The following is a 12978-nucleotide window of genomic DNA, read 5'->3' on the forward strand; positions in this document are numbered from 1 at the left end:
AAGTTCAAAATTCAAAGTACGGCTTCTACCAAGTGTGTATCAATTTCGTGCCATGGTCAAAAATCATAAGTCGAACCATCGTAAGTTGGGGATTGCCAATACATAATGAAAGGCATTCAATTCTATGTCAGTTCATCTGTGACTTCTGGTCATTTCCTTCTTCCATTCCCTCAACTCTTACAAACTGTTTATTCTTCTCCTTAAAAACCTTTGATGCTTCCCTACTCGTGCGTAAGTGATGACCTAATCCAGGACTACCGTGAAAAACTGAAATCTACTTCGCTCACTTTATCAATACAGTCTGTCGTCTCTCTCATCTCTCTATCTCCTCTATCTCCTCTATCACTCTCCCTTCCTACCTACCCACCTCTACTATGTGTCACCTTTGGCTGTCGTCGTCATTTATTCTCCTGATACCAAAAGCAGGTTTCAGTTCTCCTATTTAGAACACCTTTTCCTCCTGCACTCGGAAAAAAGGTTATGTCACCAACGATGCCTTCTGTAGTTATATATATTTCAAACTCATCACAAATCCATAATCTGTATCTTTCTTAAAAGGGCATGTACAATACACACACAGAAACACATTCCTTTGAGCCAACATAGCCTTCCAGGTATCACAGTATATGCCACTTTCTTTTTATAGGCAAGTTTCTTATGTTCCACATAGTCTACTTTACATTCCAAACCACCTACTCTGCAAACCATTCCCTTCTGATCACATCACTTTAATGAGTTCTTGAGAAACCAAATGAATACCACGCTGCCTATTCGAATAAACCAGGTCCTCGCCTACTTGATTCCTCAGCAGTACCCTAGGCCTCCTCAATATACAAATCGTGTTCACGAACTCGTCAAGAGCCACATCACTTGAACCCATCTCCTTGTCCATCTGTCACCTATTTCACTACTCCCTTTTTGAGCAAAAGCTCTTGAACTGCTCTCTATGCTTACCGACCATTTCTTTACCTACAATGCCTCTCTTCAGTAGAGTCTAAATTCTGCCTCGACCATCCTGTACAAGCTGCTCTTCCTTAAGCAATAGTGATGTCCGTCTGAAAACCCTTCAGATAAATACAGAAGGGCACAGTCCTGGAATATCTTATCCAACTTTATATCTTAAAAATTAGCTTTGGATGGGGTGTAAAATGAGATTACTTGGCATTGAAGCTTTGTATCATCTTGATCCAGACGATGTAGGTGGTTACTGTAGTTGATCAGTCAAAGAATAACGGTGTCCTCCCAGTGTGAATGGTGGTGGTGGGATGAACATGGAGGTGTACGTGTGAGAGGTGTGTGGGGGAGAGAGAATGAGCAGGATGTGATTAGATGTTGCCAGCCAGAGAGACAAGGGAGTCAAGATCCTATACCAGAAATTTAGACTGAACTTGGCAAATGGTAGTGGACCTCAGGTAGTGGACCTAAGATACTGCACCACGGGAAAAAAAAGTAGATTTTATAGGGATGAAGCTTTAGACGTGAGATTTTTATCACTGGAATGGCAAAATATCTAGTTGGATATACATGACTGGAGATAAAAGAGAAAGCGGAAATGGACTATATCTAGGTGTCTTGTGGCATCCATTCGCGCATTCAAAAATTATTTGTGGAGGACTTACTACCTACTTACTGTACAGCCAGCAAATGTGTATTCTCTAGAGGTATACACTGGTGGGGGGAGAATTAGAGATTTTATATTTGTCTTGGTGAAATAGACATTGGACATATTAAATAAGTAAACTGTATGGCATGCTAGAAGATGATAGGCATTATGTAATCAAAGTAGGTTGGTGTAAGGAAATCAGGGGTGATGCACTTACAGACACACAGACATGGAGATGAAAAATACAGCCATGAAAATACACGAACTGAATTTTTTTTCCGCATTCTGTAGAGAAGAGGAACTAGGGGAATACTCAAGAAATTTCCCACAGAGAAGAAAGGGATCATCAGGGTCTAGTGGCCACGATAAAAATGTGGCTAAAAGGAAAAGAGTTTTCAGCTACACAAATGCTGGGGGTGTCACAGTTGAACTGAAGACTAAAGAATAATGGGCTTCCAAAATTATCTTACAATGAAGCCCTATTTTCTTAATGTGCAAGTTCTTGATTAGCAAGATGGAGCTTCTGACCCCCTTCAGCTTTAGTCCATGCCGTTCTCTTCCTCCCACCATTCACTGCAGCAATAATACACCTCGGTCCATGTTTTAAATACCACAGTTTACTGTGTTTACCGCCATGGAGGCTGTGCGCTTGCTCTCCGTATGCCTGTGACAAACATGCCCAGCCACTGCTCGACCAGCCAATAGTCCCAACCCCTCCATTAGCTTAGAGTCTCTTCTGCAGAGAAGCCCCGTCTGACTTTTCTAGGCTGGCTTATGTTACCAGACATAAGTCTCTATAATGACATAAAGATTGCTTCCCCCACATTCATTGCTCTTCTGAGATTTTTATTTACTATATTTCCTTTAGTACTGTAGCACTTTTTAGGTTGAAAGTATAAAGCCATTTCTTTTGGCTCAGTCTACTTAATTATCTACTTTTTTTTTTTTTCCTTCTGGAGATCACAGACTCTGCTCCTCCAACCCCTAATATTTTCCTGTGTATTTCTTATAAAATGGACACATGCCTTGCTCTGTTCCCTCTGATGGCTTCTGACTGAATTGTGCAGGAGAAGATCAGAGAGAGGAAGAGCGGGAAGATGGGAAGGAGGAGATGAGCAGGAGGGGAGGGAGGGGAAGAGAAGGAAAGTAGCAGAGAAAGACTAAGAGGAAGATTAAGAGCAAGAGGTAAAGGCATTCTTTACAGTTATATTTTTCACAGAAAATGTCTCTACTTTGGGGGCGCCTGGGTTGCTCAGTCATTAAGCATCTGCCTTCAGCTCAGGTCATGATCCCAGGGTTCTGGGATCAAGCTCTGCACTGGGCTCCCTTCTCCACAGGAAGCCTGCTTCTCCCTCTCCCACTCCCCCTGCTTCTGTTCCCTCTCTCTCTGTCTCTCTCTCTGTCAAATAAATAAAGAAAATCTTTTTAAGAAAAAAAGTCTCTACTTTTAAAAAATATAGATTAAATAGGAATTTCACAAACTCTACTTTTGATTATTTTCTATTTCTTGAAATCTAGGAATCAAGGAAAGCATGATCACAGGATCAGTTAATGAAACCTGAGATTCGTATTACAATAGGAGAGATCCATATTACAACAGGGTGCTTAAGACCTCCCGCCTGTTTGAAGGGTCTGTATTAATGCTGATGGAGACGGACATCAAGGGGTGAAAGTAAGCAACTAACTCTATCTTTTAAAATAATTTGACTCAAAAGAATAATTACGAAGACCGAGAAAAAAGTTGACTGTTCTGCATTTGGAAAGTTACAAAAGTTGAAAGACTCCTATGTACTTTCTTTTCGTTCATGCCACAAAATGTTTGAGGTGTTACCTAAGCCCGACCCCACTCCCAGCTGACCCACACTAAGTCCTGAGGACAGGGTCACCTTCCTGTGCTGTCATCTCTAGTACTTCAAAGATAACTTGTAAACCTACTCATCCATGGTCCCATCAAATACTCCTAAGTAGTTCCGGAGAACTGAGATTGACACATACATTTTGTTCCCCCATTAGCACTTCTGGAGAGCAAGAAGCACACCTTTCACGTTTGCATTTGGAGAAGCCAGCTCAGGGCTTGTCCCGAAATGTCCCTACTGCCCCCAAGCACAGTTACATGCATACTCAGACATCTAAATGCCTGCAGAGAAGACGATGGGATGTCTCACGACTTTTACAGCAGACGAGAAAATGCATGCTGAAATTCAAAGTCAGAGATCATGATGCCACGTTTTACGATGGGGAAGCAGATGATAATGTTGTGTGAGCTGTGCTCATGCTCTCCCCTCTTGGCTCTGTGGCTTCCTGCTCATGCAACTTTTGAGAGATTGGCATTCTCTTCCGATTTCAGTGGCGATTAGAAGACATCCTTTTTATACTTGCTTTTCCCCTCTTCCTCCAATGCTCACATATACACTCAGTGAAAAGAGTCTACTTCTTAAGCAATAGTCACCTACTTCCCACTTCTACTACACTCTCGAATTACCTGAACCATTTGCCGACATCACCTGTCACTGCTGGCTGCCCTGTTGTCCACTGGATGCCAGTGGCTGAGAAATGCATGTCATGCGTTTTTCTCAGCCCCTGAAATCCTCAGACTGAAATTCCTTCTGAACTATAAAAAGGCTATGTGAAGGCTTCCAAAAAATGAGGTGTCATATTAAGCAATGATACCTATAATTAATCCCTCACAGCACTGAGTGCCGGCTCAGCTATCACCTATAAAGTAGCAAAAACAAGCACTGTCATCCCATTGCCCAAACCACTATCTAGACGCATGTTTAATTTACATAGGAAAGGGACGCTGGCCTAGTAGAAGCACTCTGCAATCCTGCTTTATCCTGATAGTACCTTTAATCCTGAAAGAGACAGTACCTTTAAACAACGAAGTTAAGTCTTGGAAAATGTCAGGGCTGTTCTTTCTAAAATGGTTAAAATTTCTGGAGGAACAAAAGGCTTCCACCTTGGACAGGGGACAGCCCAGGAAGCAGAGCTAAGCCTCAGCATGCATGTGCACTGTGGCTGGGGGCAGGCCTCTCTCTAGTTGTTACATAACATTTCTGAAGCTGTAGAGACGACTGTGTGTGTCCGTGCCAACTGCACAGAGCTATGTGAGTAAGCATGGCAGGAGACTGTGGCTGTTTTCCACTGTACTGAAATTCTGGTTCAAAGGCAAACAAATAGCATAATAGGGATTCATTTATGTCACAAAGGCATAACAAGGACAATGAAAAACCCTGGTAAACCACTTAAATTAACCCTCTGTGTGCTCCAACAGGGTGTTTTATGCCTTTCAGACAAACATGAATGTCCTACAATAGTGGTGAAGGGGAAAAAATGCACAGGCAACACTCTTTCTCCATTTGAGAACATCAAAACCTGGTGTTCTGTTTAAAGGAGGGTACGGTGAGATAGAAAATGCCAGGTACAAAAAGAGCCCAGGGTAAGATGATTTCACAGCACACTGAGTGCCTACGGTGAATCTGCTTATGTCCTTGAGCCGAGCTTTTCTGACTGTATTCGCTTCTCGTCTGTGTCTTTCTCTCCAAATATGCATGACAGAAAAGGTACCAGAGAAACTCTAGCATCCCTACCCTCCTGACATTTATTACTCACCCTCCCCTCCAAGTGTAGTGCCTCATCCCTTTAGCCTAAAGACTTGATTTCATATAAAGTGAAAATCCTTTCCATTAGAGAGAACGTTTTGGGTTATCATCATTTGCAAATGACGGATGATGGTAACTCATATTTGTACAGCACTTCCACAGTATTTGTTGCAATTAATCCCTACAGAAACGAAGAATGCAATGATAATATATTTATTTTACAGAGAAGGTGTTCAGAGCAATTGCAATTCTGCAGAGTCACTAATTGGCCGCTAACTGGCAGAGGCAGGATGAGAATCGATCTGCCCAGGTAATCTAGGTCCCGTCCCATGGTGCTCTAAGAATAGGATGTGCCACCCACACAGGACTGAAAAGGGTCTTAGGAAGGTCTTGGCTAGAAGAAGGAACATGCGTGGGGTGGAAGAGACGTCAAAGGAGATGGCGCAGATCATTTAATACCTTCTCTAGAGCGAGCTCTGTTGCAAAGAGGATGCTGACGCCGCTGAGAAACGGTATTACAACAAGCATGAAGAGGCTGCGGGGAAACTACCTCCGAGTATTTTAAAAGCAGAATTTGGTGCTCAGTTCGGGGCATGCTGCCTCTCAGAGACCCTTCTGCTGTGAAGTTTACCCTCCCGCGGGGTCATCGTGTATCTAGCAGACAGGCCGGGGCAGTCTGTAGATATGCGCCAGCCACGCACACCCAAGTCAGCCTCCAGTCGGAGGGCACGCGCACTGCCCAGCCTCCCACTCGCAAGTCCCGGGACTCCCTGAGCACCATCAGCCGGTCAGCGGCAGCGCTCACTGTGTGCACTGGGATGTGTGATGCTGACACGTTCTTTTAAAAAACTTTCCTTCCCTGAATTTTGTTCTTGTGACAGCACCTAGGTTCCATTACCTGTGGTTATGGAAATGGGGCTGTCCGCTCACTTTGCACCTAAGGAAATGAAAACATTAGGGGCGATTATCTTACCTATTATTGGCTGTTAATCCTCACGGCTTGTCACATAAATTTTACTTGTCCGACATCACAAAATTCCGTTGTTTGTTTCAAGTGGTTTATTTAAGGGTACTGGAAACCAGTGTCGCAAATGGGACTATGTTCGGCACAGAGTAAGCTCTTACTGTGGGCACTGTGTGAGGATAATGGGATGAAACTGAAAGCGATCTCTGTAGCACATCAGAGATGTCTGATCTGTGATTAAAATATTGAGATAAAAGCTCTGTGACTGAAAGCCTGGCTTTTAAGAAAAAATCATAAACTGTTTTTACATGAATTTCTAAAGATTTAGAGGACTGGTTTAAAAGCGACTTCTACAACACATACGATAATCTCCCAAGTGTTTACTAATAGCGATAGGTAGTGTTTGCATGGCGCTCACTGCCCGCCACGTGCTATTCTGAGCTCTTGCTATCCATTTGCTTATGCGGTTCCCATAACAAACTTTTCGGAGAATTTTCACTGGAGGAAAAGAGAGTTCCTGTGTCCTGCCCAATGCGTCCCCATAGTAAATGGCGGGCCAGGTTCTGGCCCAGGGGCAAGGCTCCAGGCTGCACTTAAGCAATTTTATCTTCATTCAACTCTGCGAAGCAGACTCTGGTATCATCTTTCTTTAAGTGTGAGGAACTGGGATCCTAAGACGCCAGCAAGTTGCAGAACAGGAGTTCAGACACAGATATTACGAGGCTGATCTCAGGTTCTTCCACCACCTAAGCGTGGTGTCTCTTAAACAGACAAATTTCATGACTGCATTATGGAACACCTAAGAAAATGCAATACTAATGAGCCAATGGCGAGTCCAAGGGCTCCATCTGTAGTCACACCTTGTAACACATGGCCCTCCAAAGGCACACCGCCCCTCAGCACCGCTGATCATTCTCCTCAACCCTGTTTCTCATTTCTACAGGATTCTTCCAAACTTGGTCTTCCCTGAAACTCCTACTCACACAGATTCTTGAATTTTTTTTAATAAAATTAAAATTAAATGCATATATTTTTTCCAAGGGAATAACAAATGGTGAAAACTCCAAGACTGTATCTTTATAGGTGAATGTTACAACTCTTTTGGATTTGAGTTTCTCCAGCAGGGAGTTAAACGAGGATGTGAAGAGAAGTACAGTTGGAAGGGAGAGGATATTTAGAAACCATGTTGCACATTTTGCCTTGCTTTCATCTTCTCATTCCATGGAAATATGTATAGTTATAAGGTTGACCTCTACCTAGAATTAAGCCTGTAGAATAAACTCTCACATTTGTGTTACATGGGACATGCACAGAGTCTCTTTCATCTCGTTATTTCATTTGAACTTGGTAACACTTTCACAAGTTACGCAAAATAAGGATTATCATTCTCACTCTGTAGATGATGAAGCTGAGTTGGAAAATGTTCAATAACTTATCATTTATAACGCAAAGTAGTCAGAGTAAAAACCAGGTTAGAACTCAAGTGTCCTCCTCCCTGTACCAGCGGTCTTTCTGCTGCCCCAGTTCACCTGCCTCTTTGGTAAATAAGAGGAAGACAGACATTTCCCAGAAGTATTTAATTAAGGGGCATTCCCTCCCTCCCTTCCTTCCATCCTCACTTTCTTTATTTGGTTACATGGGCCTATGACATAAAAATAACAATATTTACTGGGCACATGAATGTAGGCAAAATTGATTCATGTTTTGGAAAACAATCTTTCATTTAACTTAATGTATTCAAGCAACACCTATCTCCCTTGAGGGTGAAAATAAGCTCCTTGGTACATTCAACAGATGCACTTGAGATGCATCAATGAAGGTGACAGACCAGGAGACCCTGCTCTCGTGGTGCTGATTTTCAAGTCAGTAACCCAGACTGTAAACAGGACTTATATAGAAAGTACTACTAAGTTCGACAGAAATAAAGCAGAGAGGACAGGAAACAAGTTACAGTTTTAAAGAGGATGGTCAGGGAAGGTCCTGAAAGAGTTAGATGTGAGCCAAGAGCTGGACTGTGGACCCAGGGGAAAGAGGCACTGGGGGACTTAAGCAGAGGAGTGACATCATCCGTGTTATGTAAAGAACACACTGGCTTCTGTTTTGGGGATGGTCTGATGACACCAAGAGCAGAAGCAGAAAGTTCTACGGGGAAATGTGGGGGACAGAAGAGTGATAGTAGCTTGGACTAGGGCTGCAGCAGAATAGATCATGAGGAAGTTAAAAAACAAAAGCGTTCACAGGATTCCCCAATAGATTGGATGTGGGTATGAGAGAAACAGTAAATCCATGATGACCCCAAGACTTTCCCCCTGCATATCTAGAAAGACTAAGTTACTACTTCCTTAATGAGAAAAGATGAGAGAGGGATAAACTGGGGGCAGGGGGAAAGGCACAATTTTTGTCATGCCAAGTTTGAGACTTTATTAGACTTCCAAGTGGAGATACCACCTATACAAATCTGGAATTGAGGGGGGAAATTTTCACTGATGTTTAAGACAGAGTGGTGGTAGGAAGTGTCCTGGTGATGTTTCAAGCCCTGAGAGAAGAAGACCTAGGGAGTGAAAAGAGAAAAGAGGAGATGCCACGGACAGCCCTGGAGTGTGCCATCATGGAGAGCCTCCCTGTCCAACATCCTAGCCCTTACGCTTGGGGCTCTTTAAATTTAAATTCAGTAAAATTAGATACAACTAAAAATTCAGTTCCTCAATCATACTGGTCACTTTTCAACTGCTCACTAGTCATGCACGGCTACCAAATGGGGCAGTACAGGATATGAGCATTTCCATTATTGTAACATTTATTTTGGTTAATGTCACTTTGGAGAATAAAGAGATAAGGAGAAATAGCAAAGGAGACAAAGGAAGACAAGTCAGTGCAGAAAAGGAGAATGAAGTTCCAGATAATGTGGGCATCTCATAAGGCAAGTGAAAAAAAAAAAAACCTGTTTTAAGAAAAAAAAGTAATAAATGGATCAAACTCTGCTATTAGCTCAATGAAGATGAGAGCTAGCAACTGACTATTGGATTTAGTCACGTGGAAATTATCTTTTGGCTCACCACACATACCAATTTGCTGGAACAGATCTGGTCTGTGCTTGTGGAAGATCTATTAAAGCCAATTAATTACTTTAGCACCGCTGATATCTTAAGTGTATAAGATTTAAATGATAAGTTTTATAGTTCTCTTAGAATGATGATCCTTACAAGATCAATTTAACTAAAGGAGAAGAAGAAGATGTTGATTTAGATTCAAGAGGGAATAAGAGGAGAGGAATTAAAACCAGAAAGAATACAGCTTTCCAAGCAGTTTTGCTATAATGGCAGTAGAGAAATGGCACAGTAGACAGAGAAAGATGAGAACCTAGAGAGAGACTATTGTTTTGTTTGGGTTTTGTTTTAAGATGGTGAAAATAACAATGTGTTTGTATGCTGAAGTGGAAATTACAATGTGTTTTTATGCCAAAGTGATCCACTCCATCAAGAACTGAGCAAGATGGCCTGAGCATTCCCCTCATCATGAGTTAACTTTAGACAGGTTTCTTCCTGGTTTCATGACCTGACGCCCCTTTTCTTAGAGCATTTATTTTAGAAAACCTATAATTATAAATTGTTTACCTGCCTTCTGCTCCCTTGAGATTTATGCAAATCTTGTTAAAAGACTCTTGCCAGATTTACAACCCAGTAATATATTTCTCAAGTACCTAGGGGCCATCCTTTGAAATGAATTCATTAAGAAACATAGCACCCCCACCTCCCAGTTTCTGTGGAAGGGTAGGAGCCTAACCTCAATGCTTACCTGCTGCAAGTTTCAAAACTACCTGCAGTCACAAGGAGAGTTTACTTTTCCTTTAAATAAAGCCAATAAGTAAACATAGCCTTAAAAACACCATCTCTCAAAAACCCTCCTCACAAAACAATAAGAGCCAACAGAAACTTTTGAGATGATGGACAGGTTTAAGGCATGGGTAGAGCTGATGGTTTAATGCGTGTTGTCTTAGTTTGGGTGGCTTAAACAACATTATTTTTCACAATTATGGAAGCTTTGAAATCCAAGACCAAGGCTCCAGCAGATGCAGTGACTGGTGAGGCCCACCTTACGGTTCCCTGTGTCCTTACGTCCAGACCTGGGAGGGAGCTCTCGAGGGGTCTCTCCAATAAGGGCACTAATCTGAATCATGGGACCTCTACCCTTAGGACCTCGTGACCTCCCAAATGCCCCAGTTTCAAATACCATCACACTGATGGTTAGGTTCAACATATGAATTTTGGAAGGAAACAAACATTCAGTCAACAGCAAGTATATACCTATCTCTAAACTCATGAAGTTGTATATGTTAATTATATGGCAATTATATGGCATTTTGTATGGCAATAATATAAGATTAAATAAAAATAAAAACAAAAACAAAACAAAATAAAACAAAAACCTTCCATCCTTAGTTTAGGTAGAGTTGACCTCAGGCTGAGTTCTGGTCTCTCCCCTATTGCAATAGTTTGGAATATATGCTTCTTTGCCCATCTAAGTTGGTCTTGAGCAACTTTTGCTTTGACAGAAGGGAAAAAAGTCATAAAAAAGGAGTTAGGGAGGAATTAAGGTTTTCTCCTTGCTGTTGGTGAGGACGCAGAGAATCTAGGTGGGAGGTGGAGGGGATCGTGAGATAGCAGGACGGGTACAAAAAGGAAAGATATATAGAGGAAACAGTCATCTATGAGCACAGGAAAATGATAGTATGAGGAAAAGGGGCCACAAGTTGATCTTGAAGAGTCCACTGTGGTTAATGGTCATGACTTAGAGTCATTCTAATTAGCATGGTGGTAAGTTTCTCCCCAGTCATGTGCAGGTATGCATGGAGAAGTTTGGTAGCAAGGCTGCATTTGAAGCACAAGCGGGGAAAAGGATCAAATGGAATGCAAGATGCTAACAGCAAGGATCAGCTGTAGTGGGACGCCTGGGTGGCTCAGTCGTTAAGCGTCTGCCTTCGGCTCAGGTCATGATCCCAGGGTCCTGGGACGGAGCCCCTCATTAGGCTCCCTGCTCCGCGGGAAGCCTGCCTGTCTCTCTTCCTCTCCTCCTGCTTGTGTCCCCTCTTTTGCTGTGTCTCTCTCTGTCAAATAAATAAATAAAATCTTTTTTAAAGAAAAGGATCAACTGTGGCATTTCAGTAGGGAGGTGAGAACTACAGAGAGACAGTAGTGGGGAACAGTAAGAAATTGGGAGAATCAATAGATACTGGTACAGAAGAAAGTAAAAAAAATGCTGGAATCAAGTGAATAAAGCTGGAAATATGTAGTGCTATACAGAGTCTAAAATATTTTAAATGGAGATTAAGGGGAGATTAAGTTTATGATTATCAAACTTATGCTATGTTATGACCATAGAAAGGAATGGCTGAAGAACCATAGAGAACACAGTCATTGACAAAAAGGTCAAAGAATTCAACAGCTAGGTTTTTAGGAAGAATATTTTAATGGATATTAAATACTCAAAATATTACTGGAGGATTATTAATGGAGAAAGTAAACACAGACAGGAATGAAAACTTTCAAGAACAAGGGAAAATGATTATTTAAAGCTTGAATCCATGCAAAATAATGAAGTATGGAAGTCAGAATACTAAGGAAGCTCCCATCCCTACTACCACTTGGCGTCTTCAGAGATCTGCCAAAACCTACCATTATTAACTCAGTGATGGCTATTTTAACTCAGGTTCCCCAGAAAGACTGAGGCAAATAGGTAATAATTATGGATACTGTGTTTTGGAGATAGGATTCTGGGGTAGTGTTAATGAAGAAAGGGGAGATGAGGTGGGCACAGTTATGATACAACTCAAGGCACATGCCTGCTGGCCACAGCCCCACAGTAATCTGAGAGAGACACTGTTTATCAGCTGGCAGGTGTTTTCTGCTTGGCTCCCTGATGTCTCTAAATAAACTGCACAGAGGAGGTTTGCCTGGTGGCAGTCCAAAGGAGGGGGGCAGGAGTCATGCCTTGGAGTAATCCACAAAAGGGAGAAGGGGAAGGAAGCTTGTCTGTTAGACGTGCCCTTTTTTCATATTTCCTGATATTCAAAGCTTTTATGCATTTCCAGGTGACATCTCCTAGCTCTTTGGCACTGCATGGGAAGCCAGATTTTATATCATCTGGTACAGTGATTCTCCCAAGTCCAGAAATGGCACAAGGGTCAGAAAATCAGGACACAAAACAGCAGTCAAGGAGAAGGGTCCTGGCGTCCAAGATAAATACTTGCTCAACCCCAAGGGCAGAACCATGTAAATATTCATGAGAATGATTTATAAATAGTAACGTGATACAAAAATGCCAGGTATCATTTTTATGAATTTCCCTGATAATATTTATTGTCTTTGCTTCAAGACTCTAATGGAATCTTCAGGAAGCATCTTTGGAGAAATGCATATACGTACATAACCTCATATCATATCATATCATATCATATCAATAAGGAAGTCCTTACCGAGGAAAGCCCAAAAAGGAAGAATGAAAAAAATATTTTAAACTGGTCAGACTTTTCATCTCAGCTCAGATATGTAAAATGACTGGAATTTGTCATTCTCATTCTTATAGCAGGAGAAGTATAAATAAGCTGTTAATCGATGACCTATTCCTGGATACATCAGTGAACTGAACAGCACCCCACCCCCCAAAATCTGGAAGGTCACTGAATCTACAGAGTTGTAGGACATACAGGGTGACTGGAGTAAATGCTTGTGAAGCTGTAACTGGAAGAAAATTTTGATCAACTTCTCCAGGCTAAGTGTACACTAGCATGAGAAAGAGAAACTTAGAGGGGC

The sequence above is a fragment of the Lontra canadensis genome, unplaced genomic scaffold (genome assembly GCF_010015895.1).
Source record: "Lontra canadensis isolate GAN:19392208 unplaced genomic scaffold, GSC_riverotter_1.0 scaffold39, whole genome shotgun sequence".
Lineage (NCBI taxonomy): Eukaryota > Metazoa > Chordata > Mammalia > Carnivora > Mustelidae > Lontra > Lontra canadensis.